Here is an 18,742-nt window from a genome sequence, read left to right as displayed (position 1 = left end):
AAATCCGATCCAGAGTCTACGACCACCTTGCTGGGTGTTCATTCATTGAACACATATTTACTGGTGGGTCGTTCTGCACCAGGAACTATTTTAGACGCTGGGCATACATTGATGTCACCGTGGGCAGGTCACTTGACCCCTGGGAATGCTCTTTCCTTCTTCAGCAGAACTGCAGGGTTGGACGACTGCAATATAGCAAAGATCCCTTCGGCTGTCAAATATGACACAGGCACGAAGGGGTGTGCCCTCAACTGACAGACGAGCCCCCTACTCTCGGCAGTGGGCGGGGAGAAGGACCCGATAGGCCATTTTGCTTTGGTCACTTCTGGGCAGGGGAGATGCTATTGTTCCTCGTGCTAAGCCAGCAGAACAGAACTGTGCAGAGGTGCAGAAATCTAACTCATCCTAGCCACCGATGAGGCTCATTTTCCAAAATACTGCCGCAGTCTAGGTGACAACTCCCTTCGGAAGCTTATCCTAAGTATCTGACACTCCTTGGTGTCAGAACAGGCCTCCTTTTGCGACAAACGCGCAGCATTAGGCCCCTTTACAGCTAGGCGCCATGGGCCGAGCCAGTCCTCACCGGGCGACTCTTGATGTGACCCGGGGTCCCACTCCCGCCTAGCGCTGGGAGGAGAAACCGACGCCAGTCGCTGCAGCCGGGGCCACCTCAGTGACCCGGCCCCCAGTTTGCGCTGCCCCGCGCTGCAGAAGCGATTTTCCTGTCCCAGTCCATCGAAACCTTGCGTGCATCCGCAGCGCTTCCTGGGCGTTTGCCTCTAGCAGATGCTGACAGTGGAGTGCCAGAAAGAGGGAGAGGACCGCCACGGTTACTCTGCCCCTGGGGTCACCATGCGCTCTTCGCCGGCACGTTTCGCTAGTTCCTGGGGGTCCCGCTTCAGGGCAGCAGCATCCCTGCACCCTCTCCACAGGTGGTCTCCCCGACGCCACAGGTGGCCAGCAGGGCTCGGGTGGGCGCAGGAGCACCTCTTTCCTGCCCAGGCCTCCCACTCCTTCTCGGCGCGCTCTGGCGGGGTGGAGAGACAGCCTTCTACAGCTAGTCTAGCTCGGCGCCGTTCCCGTCTGTGGCCTCCTAATCCCGCAGCCACAGCGCCTTCCTCTAACTTCCCTCGGTGGGCTTAAAGCCTCCCGTTCTTTCTGGCTCATTCCTCCTGCTCCCTCCCCCCGAACCCCCAACTGAGAGCTGGGAACCTGCGCCAGTGACTGCGCGACAGCGTTGACCGGCCGCGGCCACTGTGGAGCTGGGGGGAGAGGCGGGGAAGGGAGGGAGGGGCGGGAGAAGACCGAACCCTGGGAGAGGCCGTGGGTTGGGGCAAACCGATCCTCGCAGGGCTAAGCAGAAGCAGCTGCTAGTAATAGGCACCGCCGGGAGGCAACTGGTTTCCCCGCCCGGGACGCTCGTGGCTGCCGCGGGCGCGCGGGCGGTGCGTGGAGAGAGCGAGCGCCCGCAGAACTGATCCGCAGCTTAGGCGCCGGCTCCACCCGCAGGCCTCATCTGCAGACTTACCCAATCTTGAAGGAACTCAGCAGCCCCAGGGGGCTTTCCTGATCTGCTCTCCTCACCAAGGCGTCATAAAATGCCCCTTACATCCACTTCTCCCACTGGAAGGAGCTCTCTCCTTCTCCTTCCTTGCATCCGAAGAATGGTGCTAAATAAGCGTTATTCAAAGCTCCACAAGGACATGGGACGGTGGATGTCAGTTGAAGTTCCCTCACCTTTTCACACCCAGCATCCTTGCAGAGATGACCACACACCTCCCATGGTTTCCTGAGGTCAACCAGCAAGGACGGGCTTCACTTAGAAGTATCTCTTAGGTTATCTTTTCCCAAGTACTTCCGAGAAGCAAAATAAGGACATGTCTACTGCCGTGTCGGAAGCTTAAAATATTAGACAAGTGTTTTTAAATGAAGAATTTGGAAACTTAAGAAAATATCTGTCGTGTATGGAAATCCACGACAAACCCAAACGGGCTTTTATCTATCATTTTATCTCTCTCCATTATCCACATGAATATAAAAACCCCGTGATTTTACGAAGCATACGTAAACCACAGGCATTTGCTCTTGTGTTTTATTTCCATACATTCGTGAATTGGTAATTGGCCTTCAAAATCTATACATTCGAAAATATATCCTGAAAAAATAAAGCTTAGCTCAACCTTTTATGCAGTTTTTTTTTTCTTTTTTCTTTCTTTGGAATTGGGGGAACGTTTTCTAAAGTCTCCCCCGGCCCCCGGCCCCCGGCCCCAGGCAGAGTCCCACTGCTTTCTCAGCCTCTGGTTCCACTACCTCGGTGATATCTAGCAATAAAATCTTTGCGGTCCCCAAATACAATCAATCTAGAATTTTTCTCTTTGGATGTTTAGATCATGCAAAGTTTTCATTACAATCTTGTTAACAGGTTTTATTTAATTCAAGACATGTTAGAAAAGAAAAACAAAATTCAACATTCTTATTGGTGAATAATTTTTCTTAAATCTTGACTTGATTGAGGTATCAGAAGTAGCACTTTATCTTTTCCTTTCCAAAGAAAATTCGTTTTCGATTTTATTTATCAAATGATGCATCTACATTGACAGAAGTTTGTCTTTTCCTTTTATTTACAATAAATTATTTTTAGCCAAAAGGCACATTCTGAAGCAAAACAGCTTCCAGAAGCAATCCACTTTCTTTTATTTATCTGCCTACCTGTTTAGCTGCCCAAAACATATCATAAAAGGATGTTCTTTCATCTTCTCTAATTCCTGAGGGCTTGACTGCTCTCTAAAGGAATGAAATTCGATTGTCCTGTTTGAAGGAGGTGACACATTTCTGTGTCTTAGATTTGGACAACGAAGCTGTTCATAATCTTTGGTAAAATAATCTACAACTACTTAGAAACAGCCTCAGGAACTGCATCTCTCTTTTGAGGCTTCCCAGCAAAAATCCCCACGACATGCTGCTTGTACATTTCTGTCCATAGACACGTCCCTGTTCAGACCATCACCTTCGCTCTTCCACTTTTATTGGATAAGTGCAGCTGTGAAGAACCAAAAACAATACAGACTGGGAAAGAACAATGGAGATTCTCGGATTCTAAAGCTGTACCATAATTTCCAGTTTCACTTCTCTCTTCCCCGCCTCCCCCAGTCTCCTATCCAATTTGCAGGACCACGTGTGCGGTTCTGCATCCCACAGTCTCTTCTCGAGTTTCTTATACAGTTTTTGTTTTTTTCCTCTCAAGTAGTCAGGGAAAAAAAAAATGCCGAGGGGGAAAAAGGCCTGAAATCGAATTGCAGATCCACCAGGCAGAGCTATAGGTCGCGCCTGCACACTGGACCAACTCCCAGAGTCTCCCAAGACTTCTAGGAGACTGCCTCAAAATACACCAGCGTCCTAGGCTTGAGAAACGAGCTAAACCTTGCCTAAGAAGCTAGATTTCCGTAGAGTGAAGGTGAAATCGACGAAAGAAAACCCTTCTACCTGAGGTGAATTTCGCTTAACTATATGAACTGGGCTCAAGTCGTTTCTTGGTCTTTGGTCATATGATTCCTCCCAAGTCGCCACAGACCTGCGGGCGACCCCAGTCTCTCTCTCTCTCTCTGTCTCTCTCTTTCTCTCTCTGTCTCTTTCTCTCTCTGTCTCTTTCTCTCTCTCTCTCTCTCTTTCGCTCCCCCCAGCTCAATTTTCATATCAAATGAGCCACCCACTTTTGATCCTTGCAACTACATTTGCAGTATTTCTTAACAGTAAACACTGCTTTGTGATGCAAACGATTTGATCAGCATTTCTAGCTCACAATTAATTTTCTACATGCGTTTATATCCCCTTGCGTCTGGCCTCACTGACAACCCACTTCCAACAGCACAGAATACAGGTAAACAAACGCACGCCACGTTTTGCCTCCGTGGATGTCATTGCATCTGCTTGCATGTAAGAATTACCCGAGTTGCTGGGACCCGACCCAGACCTATTAAATTAGTGACTTGAGACTGCTAAGAAATTATACATAACTTAAAGATTAAAAATTGTTATAAGGGATCACACTGCAATGACTACAGGGTTCATATGTTTTCTTGTTTACATATGTGTGTGTATGAGTAACTGGTTTTTACTCCAACTAACATTTTGTCCCAGTTGATCAGTAGTTTTCCTTAGCTGTTGTTATTTGAGTTTTCCTTTTGCATATATATTCTATGATTTTAAGGGAAGTACCTACAGTATGTTAGATTTAGGCAATATTTGGGCTAGCCATTTACCTCATTATCTTCAGCAAATTAAGTGAAATCCTGGGACAAATATTTCAGAATAAAATGGCCAATAGTTGTTAGTATATTGTACATTCTGAAAAATAAATAAAATTTATCCTTTGGAGTCCCTCCTTTCAAACTCACCATAAACATATGGTTTTGAGTTATGATTCAGTTTATACATATATTTAATATCATGTAGGAGCACTGGTTTTAAGTGATGGCGAAAGCAATTTTCGGTTTTGTTCCTTAACGGATAGGTTAAAAATAATACATTTATTTGATAAAATAGAATATCGTAGCCAAACAATACACACAAACAAAATATCTCTGTTAGGAGAGAAACCACATGGAGGCAAGGAATTAAAACAAAACAAACAAACAAACAAAACAGACAACAAAACAAAACAAGTCAACCCCAATCAGCAATTCAGCCCTCCATCTGACAAATATTCAAGGACACTTAGATTTTCATTACCCAAAATAGCTTTTCAGTGCCTCTTGTTATATGTTAAGAAGTAAAGACAATTACCATGTTGGAGACTTAATTTTCCTCACTCTAAATATTTTATACCTATCAAACAAACAATGTATTGTTTGCTTTCCTCTTTCCACTACTCCTTTGGCACTAATTTTGGCACATTGGTGGTGCTTGGTTTGGCATACAAGGCAAGGAAGTCTGAACATTATTTTTACTGCTACCTCTAGGACTATTCTTCAGGCTTATTGTTGGCTAAAGGAGAGCTGCTTGTTTCGTCTCAATGGGCCTCCATCCTGTCTATGTTTTTATAGAACAAAACCTTTAATGTTACATCTTTTTGATGAATCCAAGCTTTCATATCCTGGCCTTTGTGAAATAAGGGTATACCTGTTTAGTTTTGTTTTTGCATGATGATAGAAGTCACAGAATGAAATAGATTTTTCTTTTTAAAGAGTTTAACTGTAATTTACAACTGTAAACCAAAGTCAACAAAAGTACTATCAGCTATCTGCCAAAAGCATGGTCAGGAAACAGCAAATAAGATTTAACCTAGATAAGTGCAAGTAGTATGTCTAAGGAAATATAATCTAAAAGTCATAAACTTGAGGTCCACTCTTCATGAGTCAAACTTCCAAGCATTTCCATTCTCCTGGCCATTGGGGTTTACTTGTGGAGCATGCAGTTCTGTTCTAAACCATACTGGAAGAGCAAAATGATGAATATTATTTTTAAAATTCACCTGCAATTTTACTCTTGAAGAAAAAGGTGCTATTTTAAAACTTCCCTAGTTGTGAGAAAAAATAATAAATCTGATGTTTGTCATATGATACAGACAGTTTAAAAGAACAATCAGCCATTGCCTTTTCCAGGGGGAGGGGGAGAACATATGACTGACACACTGACTAATCATATTCCCTAAAAGCACTCGTTAAATATCATCTCTTTGTAAATGTCAGGTCACAAATGGATATGGCAGTAAGTAGAATAATCTGGATAAAAGTAAATTGAAAGTTCAGGAAAGCTCCACCTATAACAGTTGACAACAAAAAGCATATATACAGACATACATATGTATGACAACAAAAACATATAGACATATATGTATATATATTTATGCCAAGAGAAAAAAGTGATAAAATAAAAATTAGATAAATTAAGTTAAACATGCAGAAACATTTTATCTAAATAACTTTGATTCACTAAAAGGAAACATTCAACAGGACAGGTTTTCCTTTTTAGTTAATTAAACATACAGTGAAGTTTAGCATAGTAATTATTTATGAGACATAGGTAAAACATTACTTGAAAATTAACCTTAAGTCTTTACTTTAGTAGAAATCTGGTCAAGAATCCTAGTGTTGCATTCCTCACTTGGTCTCCTAAGCTGAGAGTGAATAAAGATAAAAGTAAGCTTGTTCCCTTCACCTCAGATCCCTTCACTGCATACCTCCCAAATCCCTGGTATAATTAAAGAATCTGGTGATGTCCTTTAGAAGTCTTGATGGGGAAATTTACTTCCTAATGTTAGCCAACAATAGCTGGTTTAGAAAACCAGTCCTAATGTAATAAGAAATTGACTGGAAAAGTCACAATTTATGGCTCATGTAATAAGTTCCTATTTAGTGAGTAAACTTCTCCCTAGTTTAGTTCACGCATGTTTTAGGGGATAAATAATTTTCAGATTACAGGATATTCCAGCAGATTAAAGAGTGCATGTACTTATATAAAGGTCCTAGAGCTTAGAGACTCTATCTTTAGTCTTAGCATAACTTTTGTTGGTATTATTATTCTAGTGCCTTCTACTAATGGTCTCTAGACTGAAGAGATGCACTTTATACTGAAAGAGTTAACATAATTCCTCACCATAATAAGTGACTTAGCTAAGTGAAAGTAAAAAGCCCAGTATTGGAAACAAATGATTCATCCATTCAAAGTTTCTTTAAATTGTTTCTGTATATAAGAAAATTCCACACCTGGGGAGTTGGCTTCACTCTAAGCTGTTCCCACATGGTCCAGTCTTCTCCCACTGGTGCTCAGGAATAAATCTTGATCTCAGTTAAGAATAACTGCTTTTAGATGCATTTGGCAAGTTTTTCTATAGGAAAATATATTGCCAAACTAAATAATGAAGGAATTTTCAAAGCGTGTGCGTGTGTGTGAGACAAAGAGAGAGACAGAGAGTGAAAGAGAGAATTTCTTTTGAATCAGGACTGGTCATAACATACCTAACCTGTCAGTGTAGACAGAATATAAATGCTCAAAGAACTAGAAACTCTTGTTAATTTTTGCCCTTTGCCTTTCGTAGATCTGTATTTGAGAATATGAATAGAACCTGAGTTTAAATGCACGTTTCTATCACATGTGTTCTGTATTTATGCCATAAGCCAGAGTATAACTCTACACTTCAGCAATTTTTGTGCCTTCATATGAAAAAAAAACATTGTCATGTCTTTATGGTACATAATTTAGGTTAGGATAGCAGTTAGGATTAACGTGTTACAATATGTAAACAGCTGAATGTTCTAAGTCCAATATAAACTAACAGATACATAATTGAGTCCTTATGGCATATTCTAGTTATTCATGGAAATTCTACAGATAAATGTGTCTATATCTACGTCTGTATCAAGATATGTATGTAAACTCGAATATAACCTCAGATGGATAATTATGAATATATGTTCTAGCCTGTTTTGGCTTAGTGTTGCAAAGGACATTTAAATTTGTATTGAAAATTTTATTCATACTTGTATTCATCTAAAATTTAAAAATTAAGTATACTTTAATCAAAAATAAACCCATCTTTGGTGGTATTTGCAGGTGGTGACCCTATACCCAGGCAGGACTGTAAATCCACACTGTGTGCCTGTGACTGATTTGGGATTTGGATTTCTGATCTAGCTGAGTGATGTGTAAAAACCTCAAGTAGTCAACAGCTCCCTATTGGCTATGCATCTAAGGGGCTCAAGAGCATTGTTTATTCCAGCAAGTGTCTGGAATACATTATACTGGATGAGTTGGCTCCTGCTACTCCTGTTTTGGAGAATACGAAGAATTTTATACTGTGCTAAAATAAATGTACTTTGTGCAAATAATTTTCCTAAATAAAAAATTCTGAATATGACTCTATCTGCTGAATCCACTACTGCCAATATTTTAAACATACAGCCTTTCTGAAAGAGTAATGATGAAATAATTCTCCACACCTTCAAATTCAGAAACTGGTTCAACATTTAGATCGGTTTTTTATCCAAGGCCATATGAAAGTGAGTATCCCTAAAAAAATAAAATGGTCAGATATTTGGGTTGAGAACTGTTCTCTCAAACTTTAAGAATACTAGGATAAAGTATCAAAATAATTCTTCTATTTAATACATAAAAATTTTAGGTGATATGTTACTTCTGAATTATATAAATTGACTTTTAAAATATGATTTTCAAATAGATAGTATGCTTGCAATCTTTGACATGAGAAACTTTCATTGCCTTTGATAAGTTCTTAGCAAACACTTATATCTGGTAGCTTTGGGTTATTTTTTCTCCCCCCCTAAATAAAATTTTTGATCACCTAATCTTTAAGAGTCTCTGGATTTGCTTTTTTATGCTATAGTAATTCTTTATGAATAGGTAGAAAGCATAGGTAGTAGTTTCCTCTTCAAAAAGGAAAAGCCATCCTCATCACCTGCGTAATTTGGTTAACATTTCTATTTGGGCAAGTATTAGAGTCTTATTGGGTTAACAGTTTATTGATGCATTGATTTCTACATGAAGTCTCCCTTACCCAATATACATGGTCTATTTTGGAAAGTTTCTGGGTCTAAAAACATAAAAGTATCCAACAGTTAAGGACCAAAAAAATCAATCTTTGTGTAGATATCTGATTATTTCCTGTGTGTTGTTCTTATCTCAGAATCTATAATCTGTGGCCTTTGAAGGTGAAGGATTAGATCTCATTGTTCTGACTCTTCATGGCAGCTAGGACAAGTCAACAGATACTCAATGACTGACAGAAACAATGGTAAAGTGAGTGAATCTAGACAATTTTGAAAGAGTATGTACAATAATACCTGCATTCATGCTATGAGTTCTACTTTCTAAGGCCCTTTTGCTTACATGATCTCATTGGATGTGAACAATTGAGTGGGGGATGGGGAAGGGATTTCATCTGAGGGAGAGAAGAGCCAACATTCAGATGCTCACTGAGAAGTGATGAGTCCTTATAAGAGCAAATCATCAAGGTATCTGCATATCTTTCACTGCTCCTGATTGGATTCCCCAATCAAGTAAGAGGAAGTTCCTGGAGAAGGAACATCTCAGATTACTGGCTTGTAATGGATGCTTCATCCAATGCTGAAATACTTTGCAAGTTGAATCAAGGTTCTCTAGCTCCCCTTAGGTTACAGAGACAAGCGAATTTTGGGGTTACAGAAACTTCCCCCTACCATCCCAAAGCGTCCCTTGATGCAAAGAAAGGCAAAAACTTTAGAAGAAAGGATAATGGGTTAGGCCTGGGCATTTAGTCAAGGCTCCCCTGCCCGACTTTGGGGTAATCCATTTATCATTCTTGGCCTCAGTTACGCTATCTGTAAGAAGTTAGAATACATACCTTTAAGATCACTTCTAAAGTTATTTGAATCCCAGATGTTTTCATAAGTTTCAGGCTGACTGAATATTCCTTTACATCCAACCTAGAGCCCTTCGCCCCAAATCACCAAATCACTCCACACCATCCCCCCCTTCAGAACCTCCCCATGTACACCTAGCACCCTCGCGGCGACAGAGCTAACCCACCATCCCCTCCTTCTGTTTCTGAGGCCTCTCCCTTAGAATATGCTGCAGGGACCAGGCGTCCGAGACACCCCGTGGGGCAGTGGGCGGCAGGCCCAGGCTCCGGCTGCAGAGCAGAGGGGCGTCGGGCCCAGGGAAGGGGCTGTGGGTGGGGGGTACGGGGAAGACCCGAGGGGTGCTGGGGAGAGGGCTCACCTCTCCAGCGCCAGCCCTGGTGTCGCTGTGCACTCGGAGCCGCGCGAAGGGCGCCCCTCGACCCGGAGGCACAGGCGCATTTAGAAAGGAAAGAAAGAAAAAGCCACCGCTGGCTCGAATTTCTGGAAGCCCGAGCCGGGTTTTTTGCCCTAAACACCGAGGCGGAACCCCTCTTAGCGCTGCCCCGGCCTCTCTGTTACCCATTTTCGGTTTGCTTTTGGAAGAACCGGTTCCTCAGCCCCGCGTCGCCGCAGTTGTGACACGAGTAAGTGCAGCCGCGCTGCCCGGGGCCCGCGGGGGCCCCCCGCGCCCGCTTCCCACCGTGGCCCGCGCCGGCCGCGCTCCCGCCCCGCCCCGCCCGGCCGCCCCTTCGGCTTCGGCCTCCAGTTGAGTTGCGGTGTCGAGGAGACGTTGTTGTGAAACTAAATCTGACCCTGGGTTCCCAGGCGGCGGCCCAGAGCTCGCGGCTGCTGAGGCCCTCGGCCCCACCCCGGGGCAGGAGGGCGGCGATCGGCGCCCGGGAAGCGGCTGAAGGGCGCCCCGACTCCCAGCGAGCGCCGCCCGAGCCCCAGCCCGCCCGGGCAGCCTCAGAGGCCGAGGGTGCCGCCGCCAGGTACGCGAAGCCACCTGGTAGGGAGCAGGGCGCGCGCAATAATGGGGCCTTGCGCAGTGGCCGGCAGGGGAGAGGCGCGGCCGCCCATGGCCCAAGGCGTCGGGCGCTGCACGTGGAGGGATGTGTCAAAGGCTGGTTTGTTTTCCTTTGGGGAGGTAGTAACTTAATGGGGCTTCGGGAGACGGAGGGGAGGGTCCTCCTTGCCTGATTTGATGTTGTGATTGCCATCTTAGACATGTGCATGCATTCGAAGCTCCCGTAATGGGAAACATTTGGAGGGCAGCCCGGGCAGGCAGATATTTAGTTTTAGCGCTTTCTGGCCCAGGTCCTTCCTTTGGCCAAAAGTGATTTGACTGGTCCGAGTCAAAGAGGCGAGTTAAAAGACGTAGAGATGAATTGGAGGGGTCTACTTTCGGAGAATTATTATTTCTGTGAATAATTAGGAAAGCAAAGAAACAAGATCTCTGCTTTACCTTTCATGAGGGTTGGGGACGGGTGGGTGGGAATAATGCCTGCTGTGTAAACACTTTTCATCGTTTCCTTTATATTAATCAAGGCCCACCAGACTTTTGTTGTTGTGGTAGCAAGACCGACTAATGCTAGGTAGGTAAATCATCTCCTAAAACTGAAGGTTTCTTTAAAAAATTCCAGTGGGAGAGTGACTGAAATCTGTCATGAAGTGTGAATTATATATTCAAAATAATCGAGCTGGGGGCGGTGGCTCAGGCTTGTAATCCCAGCACTTTGGGAGGACGAGAAGGGCAGATTGACTGAGGTCAGGAGTTCGAGACCAGTCTGGCCAACATGATGAAGCCCCGTCTCTACTAAAAATACACAAAAATTAGCCGAGCGTGGTGGCAGGCGCCTGTAATCCCAGCTACTCGGGAGGCTGAGGCAGGGGAATTGTCTGAACCAGGGAGGTGGAGGTTGCAGTGAATCAAGATTGCGCCACTGCAGTCCAGCCTGGGGGACAGTGCGAGACTTCCTCTAAAAAAAAAAAAAAAAAAAAAAAAAAAAATTGGTAGAAAGTGTCTACTAAGCACAGAGGATCCTGGCTATGAGTGCAAAGTACAGGAATAATATAAGAGCAGGATGTCCATGTTGGTCAATGAAGGCATTCTTCCATTTTGTTCATAAACACCAGTACCCTCAATGTCCTGGATCTCTCCTTTGAGTTGTTCATTCAACCACTATTGGAAAATGTGTATTGTACCAGACATTTTGTTACATGGATAAAAATGGTTTCTGCACTGAAAGAGCAAGCAGTCTAGTGGACAATTGTGATCCAATGTGACTGGTGCTCAGATGGGGAAAAAAGAGGTGTGCAAGGCTTCCTGGAGGAGCGGCCTGAATGAGACTTGGACACCATGTAGGACCCTGGGTGGAAGGGGTATTGGCCAGGTGGAGAGTTGTTGGCACTAGGGGCATCTGGGAGTGGTCTGGGGTAGCTGCAGGTGAGCAGGAGAGGCCTAGGGTAGACACTGATGTGCTGGGAGGGTAGCTGGGGTTAGATTTGAGCAGGGATGGATGTCAGACAAAATGAAACTAAATTAGACCTGTTCCCTGCCCAAGAGAGAGCAAAGTGTAACTTGTGTCACCATTTGGAATCTGTGAAGGCAGAGAGAAGTGCCAATTGAGATAGGGAACAAAGACCGGGTGCAGTGGCTCACGCCTGTAATCCCAACACTTTGGGAGGCCGAGGTGGGCGGATTACGAGGTCAGGAGATCTAGACCATCCTGGCTAACATGATGAAACCTCGTCTCTACTAAAAATACAAAAAATTAACAGGGCATGGTGGTGGGCGCCTGTAGTCCCAGCTACTGGGGAGGCTGAGGCAGGAGAATGGCCTGAACCCGAGAGGTGGAGCTTGTGGTGAGCCGAGATCGTGCCACTGCACTCCGGCCTGGGCGACAGAGCGAGATCGTGCCACTGCACTCCGGCCTGGGCGACAGAGCGAGACTCCCTCTCAAAAAAAAAAAGGAACAAAATAAGAACTATGAAAACATCTAAAAATCTAATAGGGAAATGATTTAGACTATAAAAAAAGTTGAGATGTTACAAAAGATAATTAGAGAGAGAGGTGTTACAATAACGGTATTGATTTACTAATTGTTATCTTAGTAACCTGAAATGCAACGCCTAGAAGTGTCTAATTTTTCTTAGAAAATTGACTTACATGATCTAGCTATTTTTTTCTGGATATAAAAAGTAGACAACTAAGTATATTGCATTATGGTTTTATGACCTTTTATCCTTTATGAAGTGCTTATCATCCACTCACACTTATTTACTGAGCATGTGCTATGTGTAGGGTGCATCGTCATTGTTTTCCATCCTATTAGATGGCATTAATGGCATTGTACTGATGAAAAAACAGGTTCGGACTGGTTAATATTTCCAAGATTATAGAGTTGATAAGTGCCAGAGTTACAGACTCAAATCCCTACCCTCCTGCACCAAGTTTTCAGTCTACCCTTTGACTCATCCAGACTGGCTCTGCTTTTAGCTTTCTCCCATTCATCATTTCTATCTGTGACTTGAAAGAAGAAAGCTAAAATGATGGTTTTTAGGTTGGCGTATTACACAAGACTGGAATGGATATCCCTGTCATTGGCTTACGGAATCATGAGTCCAAGAGAATCTGAGTGAGCTTGACTGATAGGCAGAAACTAGCAAAATGAGAATTTCACAGAAATGAATCAGTTTCCCAAATATAGAACAGAGGAATTACGACTTGAAAACAGGCCATTTGCAGAAGAATTTGAGTATCCCTAAGCTCAGTAAGTGCCAAAGGTGTTCAGATCCAGAGGTCATTGACCAACAGGCAGGTCCTGTGGATGGGAATCAGAAAGTTAAGTAAGTAACTCATTTTACAAAGACGTACAATCAGGTTTCAATCCTAGAGAGCAGAGCCTTTAGGAAAGATTGTAAGCTTCAAATATTTCAAGGATCATTTTGTATAGGAGGATGTTGAAATATTGTGTTGATGCAGAAGAAAAATTGACCTTAGAGAAGAGAGCTTTGATGATTCTATTTCAGATTAGTATAAGGAAAAGCCTCCTAAAGACTAAACTTTCCAGCGCTGGACCAGGTGGCTTAACAAACTTGTCCAGAGCTGAAAGGTTAGTCTTTCAGAAGCTTTCAGGAGGTGAGTTTCTTTTTCCCAGAAGTATTCATGCAGAAGCGGATTGGCTATCTGCCAAGGATGTTTCAGATGATTCCTGCCCTAAATAGAAATTTGGATTCTGTGACTTCCTTGTGTGACCCCATCACAACATCCTTTGCCATGTGTATTTCCATCATGTTATGCCACCCATTAACTCTTTTCTCATAGTATTGAGGGGAGACCGATTTCTTGAACCTTTCTAGCTTTGCTCTAATGTGAGTTGCCCTTTGGTTTCAAGGGAAGAGTGAAATTCAAAGAAACCCTGAATCAGTGCCTCTTTTCTGACAGCTTAATGCTTTCTCCATTACTGTCTTTTGATTTTTGTTTTTTTGGCCCCTGAGACTGCAGTCCTGCAGTCTGATTCCATCAGGCAATCCTTATTTTGGTCAAGAAGCAATGAAAAGTAAGAGTCAGCATCCAGGAAACGAGGAAACTGCTTTGCTAAACTTGAGTTGTGGTTGCCACAGGTTGGAGATGGGTGTTGGAGTAGAGCAAGAGGGCATTTATTTTCTCATTCCTGATTTAAATACTAAAAGAAAATTAATCCTGTGGGATCAAATCAATTACTGAAATATCAATTGGATCTTAATATTAAAGAACATTATATGTTTCCTAATCCTCATCTCTTAAAGCAAGGGTATGTTTTTCAGCCCCTTCTTCATTTCTGCACCTAAAAATGAATATTGTTGGATGTTGAACTATATAATTTAATCAAGTAGGAATAAATCTCACCTGCATTTGAGAGGGATATTGGTGGATAAACAGCTAAGCAAAGATCAGCACTAACGTCATGTTTAATTTGGAGGGGAAAGGGATACATATTATGCCAAGTAAAGAAGGCAGTCACCATCTATCAGAAACTAAACTTCAGTTTCTCACTTCCTTGATGGTACTGGGAAAAAAAAAGGTTGATAACTTGTAGGAATGTAAGTTGTGGCATATTTTTAAAACTCAACTTTGTTAAACTTATAGCTCAATGAGTTTTGACAAATATATACACCTATGTAAACACTACCATTGAGATACAGTATACTTTCAATACTCCAAAAAGTTCTCTCAGGCCACTCTGCAGTTCATCACCCCCCAACCTCTGCTCCAGGTAACCACTGTTTGCTTTCCATCATGGACAAGTTGTTGTGGTATATTTTTAACATATCAGGAGGTGTTTGGTGGTAGATCTTTCTAGATAAAAGTAAAGGATAAATATAAACCCCAAAACTATAAAAACCCTGGAAGACATCCTAGGCAACACCATTCTGGACATATGAATGGGCAAAGATTTCATGAGGAAGACACCAAAAGCAATTGCAACAAAAGCAAGAATTGACAAGTGGGATATAAAGAGCTTCTGCACAACAAAGGAAACTATCAACAGAGTGAAGAGACAATCTACAGAATGGGAAAAAATTTCTGCAAACTATGAATCTGACAAAGTTCTAATATCCAGCATCTATAAGGAACTTAAACAAATTTACAAGAAAAAAACAAACAACCCCCTTAAAAAGTGGGCAAAAGACATGAACAGACACTTTCCAAAGACATACATGTGGCCAAAAATCATATGAAGAAAAGCTCAACATCACTGATCATTAAAGAAATGCAAATCAAAACCACAATGAGACACCATCTCATACCAGTCAGATGATTATTATTAAAAAGTCAAAAAATAACAAATGCTGGTGAGGTTGCAGAGAAAAAGGAATGCTTATACTCTGTTGGTGGGAATGTAAATGAGTCCAACCATTGTGGAAGACAGTGTGGCAATTCCTCAGAGACTGAAAAACAGAAATACCATTTGACCCAGGAATCTCATTACTGGGAATATACCCAAAAGAATGTAAATCATTCTATTTTAAAGACACATGCACATATATGTTCAGTGCAGCACTATTTACAATAGCAAAGACATGAAAACAACTTAAATGCCCATCAATGGTAGACTGGATAAAGCAAATGTGGTACATATACACCATGGAATACTATGCAGCCAAGAAAAGAATAGGGTCACATCCTTTGCAAGAACATGGATGAAGCTGGAGGCCATTATACTTAGCAAACTAATGCAGGAACAGAAAACCAAATAGTGCGTGTTCTCACTTGTAAGTGGGTGCTGAATGATAAGAACACATGGACACATAAAGGGGAACAACACACACTGGGGTCTATTGGAGGGTGGAGGGTGGTAGGAGGGAAAGGATCAGGAAAAATGACTGATGGGTACTAGGCTTAATACCTGGGTGATGAAATAAGTACAACAAACCCCCATGACACAAATTTACCTATATAACAAATCTGCACATATAGCCCTAAACTTAAAATAAAGTTTAAAAAAGTAAAGGAGTAGACATTTTGTATCTCTTCTCCTTTTGAATAAAGTAAGAAAATTCATCATTTAGGTGCAGTGATTAATTTGGACAGCAGCAAAAATAACAACTGAGTGGAGCCAGTTTTGCTTGCTGCCAGTTGTTCTGCAGCTTATTATTTTAAGACTGATCCTACGGACTTAGTAGACTCAGAAACTGTTTCTGTGATATATTGTATCAAAACAACATTTGAAGAAGACTAGCAACGCCCTAAATTCAGTGGATGCAGCAGAATCAATATACCACCCTAGTAAAATTGCAAAGCTTCTTATGTGCAATTAGATTATGTTTTAGATGATTTTCTTTTGGTTGCTTGAATTTCCTCATTACATGCAGGCCTTATAGGACTGTGGTTCTCGAGCTGTGTACATACCACTGTTCCTCAAATCCCTTATGGGTGTGCCATCAATAATAATCAATCGTTACTTATTTAGAGTTTTCTTAATGTTGTTCACATAGTAAGTACTATATTAAAATAATTTGTAGGTTTAATGTTCTTGAAAATATAGTTTGAACTCAGTTTTGCTTACCAAATAAGCATGTCATCATTCTAATAAGGATCAGTTCATTTGACTTTCTACTTACCTTGCATTTTTCATCTGAAGTTAGAAGGAAGTCACATATGGTAGAAGCACAAATCTGATCATATTTACTTTGAAGCCTGTCTATTCTTTATAAACAGGCTTCACCCTTAAAACTTTAAATCAGCAGTACCAGTAAACGAGTGGAAAACCTATAAAAAAGATATTGGTGTACACATTTACTTTGGTAGAAACCACATCTACAATTAAGACTTTCACCAAGGTAGAGACCAACTTGTTTTTCATTAACAGCTTCAGTGGTTGGGATGTACCCCTTTTTACTGTTTGAAAGACTGATGAGCGTATGGTTTCTGAGTCTGACTCATCTGAGTATGCCCAATCTCTGTTTCTTTGATATAACCAAATTCCTTAGGAAGGCGAAGAAAGCACAGAAGAGGTGACAGACATGGCACCTTGTGGCTTCTGGAGCCATGAAGTAGTGAGTTGAGTAGGGCTCTGGAGGTCATTTATCCAACGGTTCATTTCACTGCAGGCTTCTGTTTGTAAATTTTCTTAGAAACCCCTTGATTTGATATGTTTATTCAATCTGTAGTTGTAGTCTTCTGGGGACTTATTTCAGAATAGCCCTTTTCTTTTCTATAAAGCAATGTTCAGCCACTAGTTTCCTTCTGCTTCTCAGGAATGTTAGAAAACTCAACACTTGGTGAGAAGGCAAAGAGTAAAGAGATGGTGTGTTGTAATGAAAATATTCTTTCATCCAAGGAGCCACAAGTTATTACCAGTATCTGACGGGTCTCTGGTTCATTAGAGATGAAAAATATGGCATCTAAAATCTAACCCATTTTTCAAAATCAGCAGGAAAAATTAAAATACATGTCAAGTATAAAACAAAAAATAAATATTGTTTTCTTCCCAAGCATATTACCCCCCCACTCCCACCCTCACCCTATTTTTCTTCAACCTGGGAAGTCTGTCCCAATGGCCTGACTGGCTTGACCCTTTCTCTGTCTGCTTCACGTCAGGATAATCTACACTTTCTCCAACTTTTCTTCTCCTAATCTTTTGTTCTGAAAATAGCCAGGATGTTTGTTATGAGCTAGAACTAAAATAAAAATAAGATAAGGTTTACCCGTACAATGGGGTGCTATTGCTTATTTTGTCAACTGCCTAGCTTTAGCTGATGGAGAGAATAAGAATGATGTGTCTGTATAGGGTGAATATGGATTTAACTGAACCTGGGAAAACTTTAGGCTCAGAGTTCTCTTGCATATTTTTTTTTTCTTTTCTAAGGAGTAGGGGCTGTTTATAGAATTGGGAAGAAAGATTGGCAGCCCAGGGAGAGTTTAAATTATAGCAGGAATGCATAGAATAGATTTTTTTTTTAAATTTTATGTACTTTAAAGTTTCTGTGTTTAAAGCTATTCTGTATTTTGAAAATTAATAGGCGTATGGATTGCAGTAGGGCATAAAATATCACTTCCAAATATGTACCTCTGAACTCTTATCAGAACTCTTATCTTATAATTACAATGTCATCACCAGTGGCCCAACTTCCTAAGGCTTCTGGGCCCCCAAGGGGGATTTTGTATGATTGCAAGTGTTTGTCAGATTATAGTCTCAATTTAGTGTTTTTCTGCAGAGTCTGTTAGATCAGTACCTAAATCTAACATTTACTGCCATAGTTCATTTGCTAGGATGTGTACACTGATTTCAACTCCTTTCCACTCCACTATCCCTAGAGTGGCAAATATAAGACACTTCCTAAAACTTCCATTATTCCTGTATCAGGTGAGGCTACCTAACAAAATTAGCTTTTCATTAACAGTCCAAAATCTTGCTTTCTAAAACATCCCCTTCATTCATGGTCAGCAAAGACCATGACTGAGTTCTCCTCCTCCACTTTCCCTAGCTGGGTTTCTTTGAGGGTAGGATTGAAGAAGGCATCGTTCCCCAAGGTGTTGGAAAGATCAATTCAAATGTGGCCATCACTCCTGTTTCCTTGTTGTCTGGGAGGTCTTCTGCTGTTCCTCATGCCACTGGCCCATTCTGCTCAGCAACAGATGCCCATGCAAGCATCTGGCTTGGTATTGTGAATGCCAGTCAGGCGCTCTACCACCTGGAGCTGAGGGTGCCCCTACCCTGTTTCCTATGGGTTGTGGTGGCCGTGGAAGGGGCTGCATGCCACTCTCTGCTCTACTTAGATGGCCTCATACAGCTACAAAATATGGAGAGTCAGGCTATCACTAAATGCATCTCCAGCCTAACACCGTGCAGCTGTTCCTCAATTTTTTTTCAGTTGACCCTTTTTTTCTACTTAAGGAGTTGATGCAGTACATTTCAGGA

The 18,742-nt window shown here is 42.0% G+C and overlaps 1 protein-coding gene across 1 annotated transcript in view; it reads left to right on the top strand.

The window, feature by feature from the left end:
* The first annotated feature begins 10,417 nt into the window (after window positions 1–10,417).
* The window catches only part of EYA1 (EYA transcriptional coactivator and phosphatase 1), a 335,785-nt gene continuing 327,460 nt past the window's right edge, over window positions 10,418–18,742 (top strand). The window contains exons 1-2 of the mRNA XM_017962096.3: window positions 10,418–10,482; window positions 10,884–10,930. The gene's annotated coding sequence lies outside the window, so the exon portion shown is untranslated. The remainder of the gene's footprint in view (window positions 10,483–10,883; window positions 10,931–18,742) is intronic.

Source organism: Papio anubis, chromosome 8 (genome assembly GCF_008728515.1).
Source record: "Papio anubis isolate 15944 chromosome 8, Panubis1.0, whole genome shotgun sequence".
NCBI lineage: Eukaryota > Metazoa > Chordata > Mammalia > Primates > Cercopithecidae > Papio > Papio anubis.
This window is presented reverse-complemented; position numbering and strand designations above follow the sequence as displayed.